The sequence below is a fragment of the Balaenoptera borealis genome (assembly GCF_965194805.1).
Source record: "Balaenoptera borealis genome assembly, chromosome: 1".
Lineage (NCBI taxonomy): Eukaryota > Metazoa > Chordata > Mammalia > Artiodactyla > Balaenopteridae > Balaenoptera > Balaenoptera borealis.
The window spans coordinates 92,275,268-92,290,380 of record NC_138860.1 but is presented as its reverse complement, the minus strand read 5'-3'; the positions used below and the strand labels follow the sequence as shown (position 1 = coordinate 92,290,380).

Here is a 15,113-nt window from a genome sequence, read left to right as displayed (position 1 = left end):
CGTGGGCTCAGTAGTTGTGGCCCGTGGGCTCTAGAGCACAGGCTCAGTAGTTGTGGCGCATGGTCTTAGTTGCTCTGCTGCATGTGGGATCTTCCTGGACCAGGACTCGAACCCGTGTCCCCTGCATTGGCAGGCAGATTCTTAACCACTGCGCCACCAGGGAAGTCCCAGTTTGCTTCCATTTGATGGTCACATTTTGTTCAATTATTCCAGCAATGATAGGCGACCCTTTTGTCTTTATTATAAATAATGCTGTAATAAACATCCTTGTATTTACATTTTCTAGTACACGTGTAAAATGAGAAAAGTAATTGTCATTATTACTTGTATCTGGTATCTTCATATATGATTATTTATTTCTTTGAATTAGATTCCCAAGGGTGAGGTAGAGAAGCAATGGCAATGGCGGTCAGGAGGGATGGATGGATGGACCTAAGAGTTATTTTAGAGGCAGACAGGATTGAATGGAAGATTGAATGTGGGAGGTGAAGGATAGGAAAGAGACAAAGATGACTTTAAATTTGGGATGATGATGGTTCCTTTTTCTGATCTCCATAAAACTGGACAAAGAGAAGATTTGGGAGAAATATCGAGGGTTTAGTATGAAGAAATGAAAATAATCATAAAGGAATATTATTATGTAAAAGTTTGTGACAATAAACTTGAAAATTTAGAGGAAATGGATGATTTTTGAGTCAACTATAAACTGCCAACATTGATCCTAGAAGAGGTAGAAAAATTAAACATATCATTAGTATTGAGAGATGTTCAAAAATAGATTTTTTTATTTTTAAAAGGACCTAGCCAAAATGCTTTGGCAGCTGAGTTGTATCTGAGTTTTGAAGAAAAGACATTCCTTACATTATTTAAGCCATTCTAAACTGTCAAAAAATATAGATGAATTGCAGCATTGTTTGTTTCCAGGCAGAAACCTGGAAACAAAGGGAATGCCCATCAGAAGTGGAGTAAATTGTGACATGCTTATACTATAGACTATTATATAACTGCTTAAAGAGTGAATTCTGTCTATAGCAGTAAACATGGCAGGGTAAGGGGGTGGGAATTTCCACACTATATTGTTAGGGAGATACAGAGAAAGTGTATATAATTCTCTCCTATTTTCTCATCAAGCCATAAACCTTTGTGAGGGCTGCTTCTTCCTGGAAGATCTTTTTCACACAGGTATGGTCAGCTCACCAAGCATTGGCCTTGTAGGACTGAGTCTACCCAGAGGGGCCACCCTTCCTGATTTGCACAATGGTGTTAAAGCAGCTAGTATCAGCCCTGAGTCCCACAACAACAGTGAATCAGACACAATCTATGCCTGCAAGGCTGACAAGCTAATAGAGATGGATAATCCCATAGACAACTAGCTGTAAAATAAATCACTTTAAAGAACAATTTCTGTCCTATCAGTGTCAAAATCCTTCAAAGGCTCTCCATTGCCTACAAGGAAAAATTAAAATACCTTAGCCTTGAATTCAGCACCTTGTGTAATCTCTTCAGACTAATCTGGCATCCTTCAGGTGTTCTGCTCTGACCACAGTCCCTGGCTACGTCTCTATACCTGTGCCCAGCTGTTATCCCTGGCTTAGGATGCCGCCTCCCACCTACCTCTCTTATCACTCACATCCTCGGTGTACACTCAGCCTTCCCTCCCATGCTTCCCTACAGCAATTCCTGTCTGGGACAGCTGGGGCTTGACTCTTCAGTATAGGACTGATGATAACCACTCTTTATACTATGGCCTCAACTCTCTAATTTTACCTGAGGGAGGAACCTATGGAATCAATAGGATCTTTGCATTTTGGGCACCCAGCACAGGACTTGGACAAAGCAGGAGGGCAATGACTTTGGTTGTATCATCTGAAGATTCTTTTAAAATTTCCCAGTGTACTTTCAAATATTAAATGCTTGCCCTTGAAATTGTGTAGCTAACTTGAAAAGATAGACATGTACTGCAAAATGATTTATGAATGTTCTCTTACTGCCTCTGACCTACATTTGTTTCTTTTTCTGATTATATCTTTCCTGCCTCAGCATGATACATCTTAATAAAGAAAACCAACATAGAAATATATACGTTACAGTTGCGCTAATAGTATTTTCCTACTTTTGAACATTTATAAGATTGGGTCTGTTTTCTGATTGTGCAGAATAATGTTGGCAAAACTGGAAAGCAAATATAAAAAGAAGCATCAAGAAATGAATTCATTTTGTTTTATTTTAAACAGCATTTGTAGCATTTACACCTTTTTTCTGATTATAAATAGCATATGCTCTTTGTAGAAAATGTATAAAAACCAATTCACAAAAAGAAATAAGCCCATAATTATTCCACCATCCAAAAATAACAACTGTTAATTCCATCGCATATTTTTCTCCCTCTCCTCTTTCTTCTACACATTCTTAAAAATTTCCAAAATGTCTGTTTAAAATATATCATTCAGAAAGACCACTGTCCAAGGCAGTAATAGCACATTTACTTATGCAGAATTACCCTCCTGATTTTCACTCATAATATTAGACTTAATTATTTAAATCTGACTTGTTAGCTGTCTGATTTTAAAATTTTAAATTACTATTAGCATTTTAATAACTAGAAATATTTGAGATCTAATAATGAGAGTTCAAAACAGACGCTATTGGATGTCTGGTCTCTGGTTCCACATGTAAAGAGCTTGGAAGTTGCTACTCGACCCTCACAATGACAAAAAAGACTGAGCAGACTGAAAAATCAACAACTCCTCTTGGATTAGTAAGAGAGGAGATAACACAAGGCAGACCACTCTCCCCCAAATTGAAGAGACAGACAAGCAAATACAAGGAGTCACAGAGCAGAGGCATGGACGTAGAAACCACCATGGGAACCAGCACCAAGGTAGGGAAACCTGCACTGTAATTGATGAATTGCTGGAAGCTCAATGCAGAAAACTCCAGGGACCCGGTCATGGGGAGACCTCCACAATTTTGTGAGACTTACCTCTAGGTTCTCCACCAGATCCTCACAGTAAACATCAGAAAGAACAACAACAAAAAAAAAACCCAAAAATCCCTCGTGCTTCCTGCAGGGGAGAGAAAATGAACCAGAGCAATCTATTCTTTTTAGCAAGGCCTGTCCTCAGCAGAAACTGGGTAACCAAAACCTAACCTGCTGGGGTATTACCAGACCTGAGAGAAGGGAAATATCCAACTCTAGTAAGCTCTAGCCTTCCATAAGGGAGAAGGAGAATAGCCAACTCCAGCCCACTCTAGCCATCCTGTCCCACTTCAGGAAGGAGGAAGAAAAAACCCTGAGAAACACTAGTGAAGTCCATGGTCCAAAGCACAGGCTCACTAAAAGACTGATCATAGGACTCTAGAATATTTCCCCACCACCACATTACTAGAGCCTATTTACATCAGTTCCTTTTACCCAGCACATTATGTTTGACAAGAAAAAATTACAAGGCATATGAAATGACAAAAAACACAGTTTGAATCAGACATGGCAGAGATGTCAGAACTTTCAGATAGGGAATTTAAAACTATAATTAATATGCTAAGGGTTCTATCGGATAAAGTAGACAGCATATAATAACAGATGCGTAATGTAAGCAGAGAGAAGGAAATTCTAAAAAAGAACCAAAAAGAAGTGCTAGAGATGAAAAAAAAAAAACAAAAAAACATTGAAACAAATGAAAATGCCTTTGATGGGCTTATTAGTAGACTGGACGTGGCTGAGGAAAAAAAAATCTCTGAGCTAGAGGCTATCTTAATAGAAACCTCCAAAACTGAAAAATAAAGAGAACAAAGACTATAAAAAAAAATATTTAAGGACTGTGGGAAAATTGCAAAAGGTGTAAAATACACATAATGAGAATACCAGAAGGAAAAGAAACAAACAGAATATTTGAAACAGTAATGACTGGTAATTTCCCCCCAATAAATTGCAGATACCACACCACAGATCCAGGAAGCTCAGAGAATACCAAGTGTAATAAATGCCATAAAAACTACACCTAGGTGTATCATATTCAAATTACAGGAAATCAAAGACAAGGAGACAAACACTGACCTATAAAAGAACAAAGAAATTCCATCTGATTTCTCAGAAATGATGCAAGAAAAGGGTGGAGTGAAATATTTAAAGTGTTGAAAGAATAAAAACCACCAATATAGTATTCTTCAGAAATGAAGGAGAAAGAAAGACTTTCTTGGACAAACAAAAATTAAGAGAATATGTTGCCATTAGACTTGCCTTGCAAGAAATGTTAAAGAAGTTGAAGAAGTTCTTTAGAGAAGGAAAATAATATAAGTCAGAAACTCGGATCTACATAAAGAAAAGAAGAGCATTGAAGAAGGAATACAAGAAGGAAAATAAAAACTTATTTTTCTTATTCTTAATTGATCTAACAGAAAACAATTTGTTCAAAATAATAATGGCAACAATGAATTTGACTATGTGTATTTCTGTATATTATATATATGTGTGTGTATATATATAATGCATTTATATATATACACACACATTTCTGTATGCTTATATATAAATGAAATGAATGATAACAATGATACAAGGAATAGAAGGGATGAGAGGAAGAAATTAGGATTATTTCATTATTATAAGGTACTCACACCACCTGTGAAGTGGTATAGTGTTCTTTGAAAGTAGACTTGGGTTAGTTATAAGTGTATATTGCAAACTCTAGGTCAACCACTTAAAAAATATTAAAATAAGTTAACTTATTAATTAACTGATATGCTAAGAAAAGAGAGAAAATGGAATCACAAAAAATGCTTAATTAAAACCCCAAAAGGCAGAAAAAAGAGTGGAAGACAAAAAGAGGCACAAAGAATAAGGACAACAAATAGAAAACAGTAACAAACATGTTAGATATGAATCCAACTATGTCAATAATCACTTTGAATGTCAATGGTCTAAATTCACCAATTAAAAGACAAAGATTGTCAGAGTGGATCAGAAAACGAGACCCAAGGCCCAACTGTATGTTGTCTACAAGAAACCCACTTTAAATATAAAGATAAAAGGTAAATATATGGAGAAAAATACTCCATGCTATCTCTAATCAAAAGAAAGCAGGAATAATTATATTAATTTCAGACAGCAGACTTCAAAGCAAGGAAAGTTATCAGGGATAAAGAAGGACATTATGTAATGATAAAGGAGTCAATTCTCCAAGAAGACACAGCAGTCTTTAACATGTATGCACCTAACAACAGAGTGTCAAACTATGTGAGGCAAAAACCAACAGAATTGCAAGGAGAAATAGATGACACCATTATCGTAGCTGGAGATATCAATACCCCTCTATCAGAAATGGACAGATCCAGCAAGCAGAAAATCAGTAAGGACATAGTTGAATTCAACAACACCATCAATATTAGATATAAGTGCCAGAAAGGAGGGGGGTGGAGGGAGTAAAATAGGTGAAGGGGATTAAGAGTTACAAACTTCCAGTTATATAATAAGTCATAGGGATGTAATATACAGTATCAGGAATATGGTCAATAGTATTGTAATAACTTCATATGGGGATGGATGGTTACTAGACTTATCACAGTGATCATTTCAAAATGTATGCAAAAGTTCAACCATTTTATAATAAACCTGAAACATAATATTGCACATCAACTATATTTCAATTAAAAAGCAACTAAATATTTATCTAATAAAAATACCAAATATAATTGATATCTACAGACTATTTTATCCAACAACAGCAGAATACACATTCTTCTTAAACTCAGATAGAACATTCACCAAGATAGACCACATTCTGGGCCATAAAGCAAATTTAAAAGAACAGAAATCATACAGTGTCTGCTGTCAAACCATAATGGAATTAAACTAAAAAACCAATCAATAACAGAAGGATAACTGGAAAATCCCCAAATGCATGGAGATTAAACAACACACTTCTAAATAATACATGGGTCAAAGAAGAAATCTCAGGAGAAATTTTAAAATATTTTGAACTAAATGAAAAAACACAACTTATCAAAATTTGTGGGATGCAGTGAAAGCAGTGCTTAGAGGGAATTTTATGGCATTGAATGGATATATTAAAAAGGAAGAAAGATCTAAAATCAATAATCTAAGTTTCCACCTTAGGAAACTAGGAAAAAAATCCAAAATACACAGAAGAAAAGAATAAGAATTAGAGCAGAAATAAATGAAATTGAAAATAGAAAATCAATAGTGAAAATCAACAAAACTAAAACTGATTCTTTGAAAAGATCAATAAAATTGATAAGCCTCTAGCCAGACTAAGAAAAAAAGAGAGAGGACAGAAATTACTAATATCAGAAATGAAAGAGGGGATATCACTACAGGTCCTATGAACATTAAAAGGATAATAAAGAAATACTATGAACAACTCTATGCCCACAGATTTAATCACCTTGATGAAATGGACCCATTCCTAGAAAGACATAATTTGCCAAAACTCATAGAAGAAGAAATAGGCAATCTGAATAGGCCTATATCTTTTAAAGAAATTGAATCAATAATTAATATCCTTGCAAAACAGAAAGAACCAGTCCCAGATGTGTTCGCTGGTAAATTCTACTGAACATTTAAGGAAGAAATTATACCAACTCCCTAAAATTTCTTTCAGAGGATAGAAGCAGAAGGAATATTTCCTAACTCATTCTATGAGGCCAACACTACCCTAATACTCAATGAGACAAAGACATTACAAGGAAAGAAAACTATAGACCCATATCTCTTATGAACACAGATGCAAAAATCTTCAACAAAATATCAGTAACGACGTATAGAAAGAATTATACACCAAGACCAAGTAGGATTTATCCCAGGTACGTAAGGCCAGTTCAACATTCAAAAATTAATTAATATAATCTATCACATCAACAGCCTAAGAAAGAAAAATCACTTGATCATATCAATAGAAGCAAAAAAAGTATCTGACAAAATTTAACACTTCTTTGAGATAAAAATTCTCAGTAAACTAAGAATAGAGGGTAACTTCTTCAACTTGGTAAAGATTATCTACAAAAAACCTACAGCTAACATCATATTTAATGGTGAGAAACTAGAAGATTTCCCACTAAGGTCAAGAACAAAGCAAGGATGTCCCCTCTCACCACTCCTTATCCACATCATACTGGAAGTCCTTGCTAATGCAATAAGGCAAGAAAAGTAAATAAAAGGTATACAGATTTAAAAAGGAAAAATAAAACTTTCTTTGTTCTCAGGTGACATGATCCTCTATGTAGAAAATCTGAAAAAATCAACAGAAAATAACCCCTGCAACTAATAAGCAATTATAGACAGGTTGCAGGATATAAGGTTAATATACAAAGCCAATGGCTTTCCTATATATCAGCAATGAGCAAGTGGAATTTGAAGTTAAAAATACAATGCCATTTACATTAGCATCCCCCCAAAATGGAATACTTAGGTACAAGATCCATAAATAAATGAAGAGATATTCTATGTACATGGATAGGAAGACTTAATATTGTCAAGATGTCAGTTTTTCCCAACTTGATTAAATGCAATCCCAATAAAAATCCCAGCAAGTCATTTTGTGGATATTGAGAAATTGATTCTAAAGTTTATATGGAAAGGCAAAAGACACAGAATAGCTAACATAATATTGAAGGAGAAGAACAAAGTTAGAGGACTGACAATACTTGACTTCAAGACTTACTATAGAGCTACAGTAATCAAGACAGTGTAGTATTGACAAAAGAATAGACAAATGGATGAACAGAATGGAGAACCCAGAAACAGACCCCTATAAATATAGTCAATTGATCTTTAACAAAAGAACAAAGGTAATACAATGAAACATAATATTTTCAACAAATAGTGCTGGGACAATGGACATCCATATGCCAAAAAGAAAAAGAAAAAAGAATCTAGACACCTACACTCTTCACAAAAACTAACTCAAAATGGATAATAGGCCTAAATATAAAAAACAAAACTGTAAAAATCCTAGAATATAACTTTAGAGAAAACCTGGATGACTTTGGGTATGGTGATGACTTTTTACATAAAATACCAAAGGCACCATCCGTGAAAGAACTAATGAATAAACTGGACTTCATTAAAAGAAAAACTACTGATCTATGAGAGACAATGGCAAGTGAATGAGAAGACAAGCCACAGACTGGGAGAAAATATTTGCCAAAGACACATCTGATGAAGGACTATTACCCAAAATATACAAAGAACTCTTAAAATTTAAGAAGAAGAAAACAAAAAATCCAGTTAGAAAATGTGCCAAAGACCTTAACAAGACACCTCACCACTGCCATACAGATAGCAGATAAGCATATGAGAAGATGCTCCACCTTATAAGTCATCAGAGAAATGCAAATTAAAACAACAATGAGATACCACTACACAACTATAAGAATGGGTAAAATCTGAAACACTGACAGTACAAAATTCTGGAGAGGATGTGGAACAGCAGGAAATTATAATCATTGCTGGTGGAAATACAAAATGATACAACCACTTTGGAAGACAGTTTGGTGGATTCTTACAAAACCAAATATATCCTTGTCATATGATCCAGCAATTACCCTCTTTGGTATTTACCCAAAGGAGCTGAAAACTTATATCCACATAAAAACCTGTAACTGGATGTTTGTAGGAGCTTTATGCATAATTTTCAAAACTTGGAAGCAACCAAGATGTCTTTCAGTAGGCGACGGATAAATAAACTGTGGTACATCCAGACAATGGAATATTATTTAGCACTAAAAAGAATGAGCTATCAAGCCATGAAAAGACATGGAGGAACTTAAACGCATATTACTAAGTGAAAGAAGCCAATCTAAAAAGGCTACATACTGTATGATTCCAACTATATGACATTCTGGAAAGGGTGAAACTATGGAGACTATAAAAAAGAATAGTTGCCAGGAGTTGGTGGGGGGTGGGGGTGGAGGAGGGATGAATAGGCAGAACACAGAGTATTTTTAGGTCAGTGAAAATACTTTGTACAATATTATAATGATGGATACATTTGTCCAAACCCATAAATGCATAACGCCAAGAGTCAACCATAATGTAAATTAGGACTTTGGGTGATAATGGTGTGACAATGTAGGTTCATCAACTGTGACAAATGTACCACTCTGGTGGCAGATGTTGATAATGGAGGAGGCTATGCATGTCTTGGGGGAGGGAGTATATGGGAAATCTCTACCTTCCTCTCAATTTTTCTGTGAACCTAAAACTGCTCTAAAAAGTTTTTTTTTAAAAGATACTATTTGATTACACAATACTTACATTTTCTCAAAAAATAACACAAAATGTATTATCTATGAGGACCTGGTAACTTGATTGTATTTTCATTATAATCAGTATCTTTGGGTTTCTTTATTTAAAAATGATCTATAGTAACACTTTTTTTTTCTGGTGAAAAGTTGTATGAATTTTAACATATATACAGATTCATGAAAACCCCACCAAAATCAGAACACAGAACAGTTAGACCATTCCAAAAAACTCTCTCACGCTATCCCTTGGGTAGTCACACCCTCACCTCACCCAAGACCCCTGGCAACCACTGATCTGTTCTCCACCACTATAACTTGGTCTTTTTTCAAGAATTTTTGAGAATGCCAAATTAATGGAATCATACAATATGTAACTTTTTGAAACTGGGTTCTCTCACTCAGCACAATGTATTTAAGATTCATCCAAGTTGTGTATATCAATAATTTGTTCCTTTTTATTGTTGTATATTATTATATGGTATGGATGTACCACAGTTTATCAATTCACCTGTTGAGAAGCTTTGGGGTGGCATCCAACTTTTGACTGTCACAAATAACAGTGCTGTGAACATTCATGTACAGGTTTTTGTGTAAACCAGGTTTTCATTTCTCTAGGCTATATGCCTAGGAGTGGAATTGCTGGGGGTCAAATATATATTTAACTTCATACGAAATTACCAAACCATTTTTCATTCCCATCAGAAATGTATGAGAGTTTCAGTTGCTCCGTATACTTGTCAACACTAGGTATTGTCACCATTTTTTCATTTTAGCCATTCAATTAAGTATGTAATTGTATCTTTTCGTGTTTTTAATTTGCATTTCCTGAATGTCTAATGATACCAACTATCTTTTTTTTTTTTTAAAGTATTTGTTTATTTATTTATTTATGGCTGTGTTGGGTCTTCATTTCTGCGTGAGGGCTTTCTCTAGTTGCGGCAAGCGGGGGCCACTCTTCATCGCGGTGCACGGGCCTCTCACTGTCGTGGCCTCTCTTGTTGCGGAGCACAGGCTCCAGACGCGCAGGCTCAGTAGTTGTGGCTCACGGGCCTAGTTGCTCCGCAGCATGTGGGATCCTCCCAGACCAGGGCTCGAACCCGTGTCCCCTGCATTAGCAGGCAGATTCTCAACCACTGCGCCACCGGGGAAGGCCCATACCGACTATCTTTTCACATGCTTATTTGCCATCCTTATATCCTCTTTGGTGAAGTGTCTGTTCAAGCCCTTTACTCATTTTTAAGTTGTGTTGTTCTCTTATTATTAAGTTTGAGAGTTCTTTACATATTGTGGATACAAGTCCTCTGTTGGGTATGTAGTTTTCAAATATATCTTCCTAGTCCATATCTTGTCTCTTCATTCTCATGACAGTATCTTTGGAAGAACAAAAGTTCTTAAATGTGATGCAGTCTAATTTATCAGGTTTTTTTTTATCATTCCTAAGAACTCTTGGCCTAACCTCAGGTCACAAGGATTCAGCTTATGTTTCTCATTAAGATCTATGATCCATTTTGAGTTAATCTTTATGTAAGGTATGAGATTTATATCAAGGTTTATTTCTTTTCCTATGGACAACCAATTTTTCCAATACACATTAGTGGAAAGAAATATCTTCCCTCCACTGAAATGTGTTTACACTTTATCAAAGATCAAATGACTGTGTTTGTGTGAGTCTATTTCTGGACTTTCTATTTTGTTCCCTCGATCTTTATGTCTTTATCTTCTGGCTGGGTCTCTTTTAACTAAAAACAGATAAATTTGTCATGTGTCATGAGCAATAGAGGGGGGAGGAAAAGCAGTCCCCTGTGTTGCCAAGAACTAGGAACAATTAATTCCTCCCATCACCTATTTCCTGCCACTTCCTAACTCAGGTATCACAGAAACTTAGGTGAACCAGTTAGTTTCATGGTATAACAGATTAATAAAGCCAAATGTCTTCTTCCTTAAAGGCTTTCTTCACTCCCAGTGTTTTCCTGGTGATGTCAACTGAAAAATATGCCAGCCTCACATGACTCAGAGCAGAGGGAAGGGAGTTGCACCCTGACTTAAGGAAAAGTTTCAGATGAAAATATAACTCTGTTTACCAGGTAGAGAGATATGAACATGGAAATACCTTACTATTTAATTTGAAAATAAAGTGTCATCCAAGCCATAGCAGGAGCTTTATTACATCGACAGCTGGTCTCTGTTAAAAATAAGTTTCTGGGTTGCCTTTCAGCATTGGGCCATTTGAGTGAGGAAGATCCAGAATGACATTCCAGTGCACAGAAATATAAATGGATGGACACACAGCCAGATGGACACAGATCTAGATATTTTCCTTTCCTTTCCTCTAGCCCAGTCTGGGATCACTGAGTATATACTATTTTGTAACAGGTCATCTTTGCTGTTTTATTCATCTCAAAGTATTTTATTTATTAGAATGGTCACTTTAATGTTTAAGGCAAAGAAATATTCACCACTATTCATTGAGGGTCAGTTATGTGTTAGGTTAGTGCTTCCCAACATTTTTGGCTCCAGGGACTGGTTTCGTGGAAGACAATTTTTCCACGGACAGGGTCGAGGGCTGGGTGTGGGGGAGTGATGGTTCAGGTGGTGATGAGAGTTTTGGGAAGCAGCAGATGAAGCTTTACTCGCTCGCCTGCCGCTCACCTCCTGCCATGTGGCCCGGTTTCTAACAGGCCGCAGACCAGTATTGGTCCACGGCCCGGGGGTTGGGGACCCCTGAGTTAGGTACCGGGCTACGCAGGTGACACAGAACAGACAGGGTCTGTTCATTGTTGGGGGCTTCCCACAGCTTAAACAATTATCTCTATTTTGTTCTCTGAACTGTCAGATTTGAGTCACCCTGGGATTAAAAGAAATCTTTGAAAGAATAAGTCAGAATGTGTAACCTTGGTGAAGTTTAACAAATCTGTATATTTAAGATTGATCTGAATCAAGCCAACCCTTCCCCTTTTTGGTATGAAAATCCTGGCCACTAAGGTAAATCAGTAACAAACACCTTTGCTGGTGAACCAGGTGACATGATCTTCCCAGGGCTTCTCATATTGATGGTTTAGGGTTTGAATGCCTTGTTAAACTGACTTTAAAGAATAACTTCTTGGTCCTCACCACAGAAATTGAGCGAAAGTTGGTTTACATGTTCATACTTGCATTTGGTGTGAGTCATGAGAAACGAGGATATTTATTTCCTGAGGAAAGAGGGGAATCTGAGTCCATTTTTAATCCCTCTCAGTGACACAGCACAGTGCCTTGGGCAATCTGTTGCTCAATAAATATTTGCTGATCCAATATCCAATTAACCAGAGATCTCTATCTACAAAGAAATGTTGTCTTTGCCAATCTGTCAGAGCACCTGTGTTTGTGGGACTGCCCTGTATTTCAGAACCTTTGCCGGTAAGGAACATCATGGAGCAGGGAACTGCTTGTGTTTCTACAACACCCCATTTCCTGGGTACAGCATCCAGGTAAAATTAGACTCTAGTAAGCCACCCTGAGCACGTGCTCCTTCTTCTTCTCCCAGGCTCCTCAGGTGGCCCTGTTCATTGCTCTCCCCGCTCACATCTGTCAAGTGTCACTGGACCCTAGCACGAGAGAAGAATGCCACTTTCAGCATTTTGATCAGCTGCGGTACTGGAGCAATCGAGGTAAGGCCACCGCAGGAGCAAAAGGATGAAAGTTTGTGCATCTGATGACGGGCGACTGGGGTAACCTTAGAATAGTAGGAAAGGCCCCACCAGAGGAAAGGGGCTCCTGCATGAATGATTGCAGTGATGCAGAAGTAAGGACAAAAGCAAGAACACCTGGGAAAAACAGGAGGACTTTGGTGAAGTTGAAGATGAGGTGGAAAGAGAACTCTGAATTGCAAGAAGCACAGAGGGAAGAGACTCTTGGTCTGTGAAAAACTGATAGTTTGGAACGACTGACCAGCGGTAAGAGAAGGCAAAAGAAGAAGATTCTGAAATATTCGGGAACATTTGCTATCAAAAGAAGGAGGTTTAAAATTACAAATGGAAGAAAATGAAAAGTCGAGGCGGTATTGAGGAGGGGTGGGTGGCTTTACCGTATTCATATCAGACTGCAGGTTCCCAGAGGGGAGCTGTAGAAGCTGGACGGAACACCGGGATTAGTGAGGCGGGTGGAGCACGGAGCAGCCGGAGCTCTGATGTGGATGTGGCTTTCAGATGGTGCCAAGTTCGGGAAGATATGCAAATGCTGTGGTTACAGAGCGCAGAGCAGCCCGGGCGCCCAGCGTGGTTGCTGAGCACCCAGAAGATGCACTCAGAGGTGGGTTTGGAGAAAACACTTGCCTTTGGAACATTGCTCCGAATTGAGCCGGGCTCCCAGAAGTGCTCTCACACCTTTAGATCATCTGATAGCAGACTCTGATGTTTACCAGTTTCAGGGAGATCAAGCCATTGTGAAATTTTTTTTTCTGTAATAAAACTAGCCCCAGCCAGCCAGACTGGGAATTTGCTGCCTGAGCTGTTTTCCAACATAGTTTTGCTGGCAAAACCAGATGTGAGTGTTTCCTCGGCTTTATTTTTACACTGACTTTATTTTTACTGCTAGCTTTCAGGTGGGAAGAGGGAGATTTAAAGGTCAGCAGGCAAGCGGAAGGATCCCGTGCTGCCACTCCTGGGTGTGCCTCTGTGTTCATGCCTGTGTGTGTGTGTGTGTGTGTGTGTGTGTGCGCGCCTGTGCGTGTCAATGCCTGTGTGTGTGTGCCTCTGTGTTCATGCCTGTGTGTGTGTGTGTGTGTGTGTGCGCGCCTGTGCGTGTCAATGCCTGTGTGTGTGTGCCTCTGTGTTCATGCCTGTGTGTGTCCATACCTGTGTGTGTGTGTGTGTGTGTGTGTGTGCCTGTGCGTGTCAATGCCTGTGTGTGTGTGCCTCTGTGTTCATGCCTGTGTGTGTCCATACCTGTGTGTGTGTGTGTGTGTGTGTGTGTGTGCGCGCCTGTGCGTGTCAATGCCTGTGTGTGTGCCTCTGTGTTCATGCCTGTGTGTATCCATACGTGTGTGTGTGTGTGTGTGTGTGTGCGCCTGTGCGTGTCAATGCCTGTGTGTGTGTGCCTCTGTGTTCATGCCTGTGTGTGTCCATACCTGTGTGTGTGTGTGTGTGTGTGTGTGTGTGTGTGCGCGCCTGTGCGTGTCAATGCCTGTGTGTGTGTGCCTCTGTGTTCATGCCTGTGTGTGTCCATACCTGTGTGTGTGTGCCTCTGTGTTCATGCCTGTGTGTGTCCATACCTGTGTGTGTGTGTGTGTGTGTGTGTGTGTGTGCGCCTGTGCGTGTCAATGCCTGTGTGTGTGTGCCTCTGTGTTCATGCCTGTGTGTGTCCATACCTGTGTGTGTGTGTGTGTGTGTGTGTGTGCGCCTGTGCGTGTCAATGCCTGTGTGTGTGTGCCTCTGTGTTCATGCCTGTGTGTGTCCATACCTGTGTGTGTGTGTGTGTGTGTGTGTGCCTGTGCGTGTCAATGCCTGTGTGTGTGTGCCTCTGTGTTCATGCCTGTGTGTGTCCATACCTGTGTGTGTGTGTGTGTGTGTGTGTGTGTGTCTCCACATGCGGATTGTTGTGTCCTGATCACTTGTTTGTAGGCATAATCATGGGTGCCAGGCTGGTAGTTTGGCAGTTTCTTATTTGTTTATTGTAAAGAAGGTAAATCCATCTGTGGGGTTTTCTGGATTGGAGGGCAAGGGATATTTACTGTCAACAGGATTAGAACAAGGAGATATAAGATACTGAGCTCAAAGGTGCATCTAGTGTCAGGATAAGAGCATAAATAGTTCGGAAGAAGCCAACTACAGGGCATTTCCATCTTGAATGGAACTTTTGAGTATTTGAGTGGG

General features: G+C 38.5%; 1 protein-coding gene across 4 annotated transcripts in view; it reads left to right on the top strand.

Moving 5' to 3' along the window:
* SLC22A15 (solute carrier family 22 member 15) overlaps positions 1–15,113 on the top strand; it is a 124,399-nt gene that overhangs the window by 109,041 nt on the left and 245 nt on the right. Inside the window, exons 11-12 of one of the 4 annotated variants that reach the window (XR_014237846.1) lie at positions 12,788–12,911; positions 13,715–13,729. The exons of 1 other annotated variant lie outside the window; for it this stretch is intronic. The gene's annotated coding sequence lies outside the window, so the exon portion shown is untranslated. Of the gene's footprint in view, positions 1–12,787; positions 12,912–13,714; positions 13,730–15,113 lie in introns of those variants that run through there. 2 more of the 4 variants (XR_014237847.1, XM_082369199.1) reach the window with 2 other exon arrangements.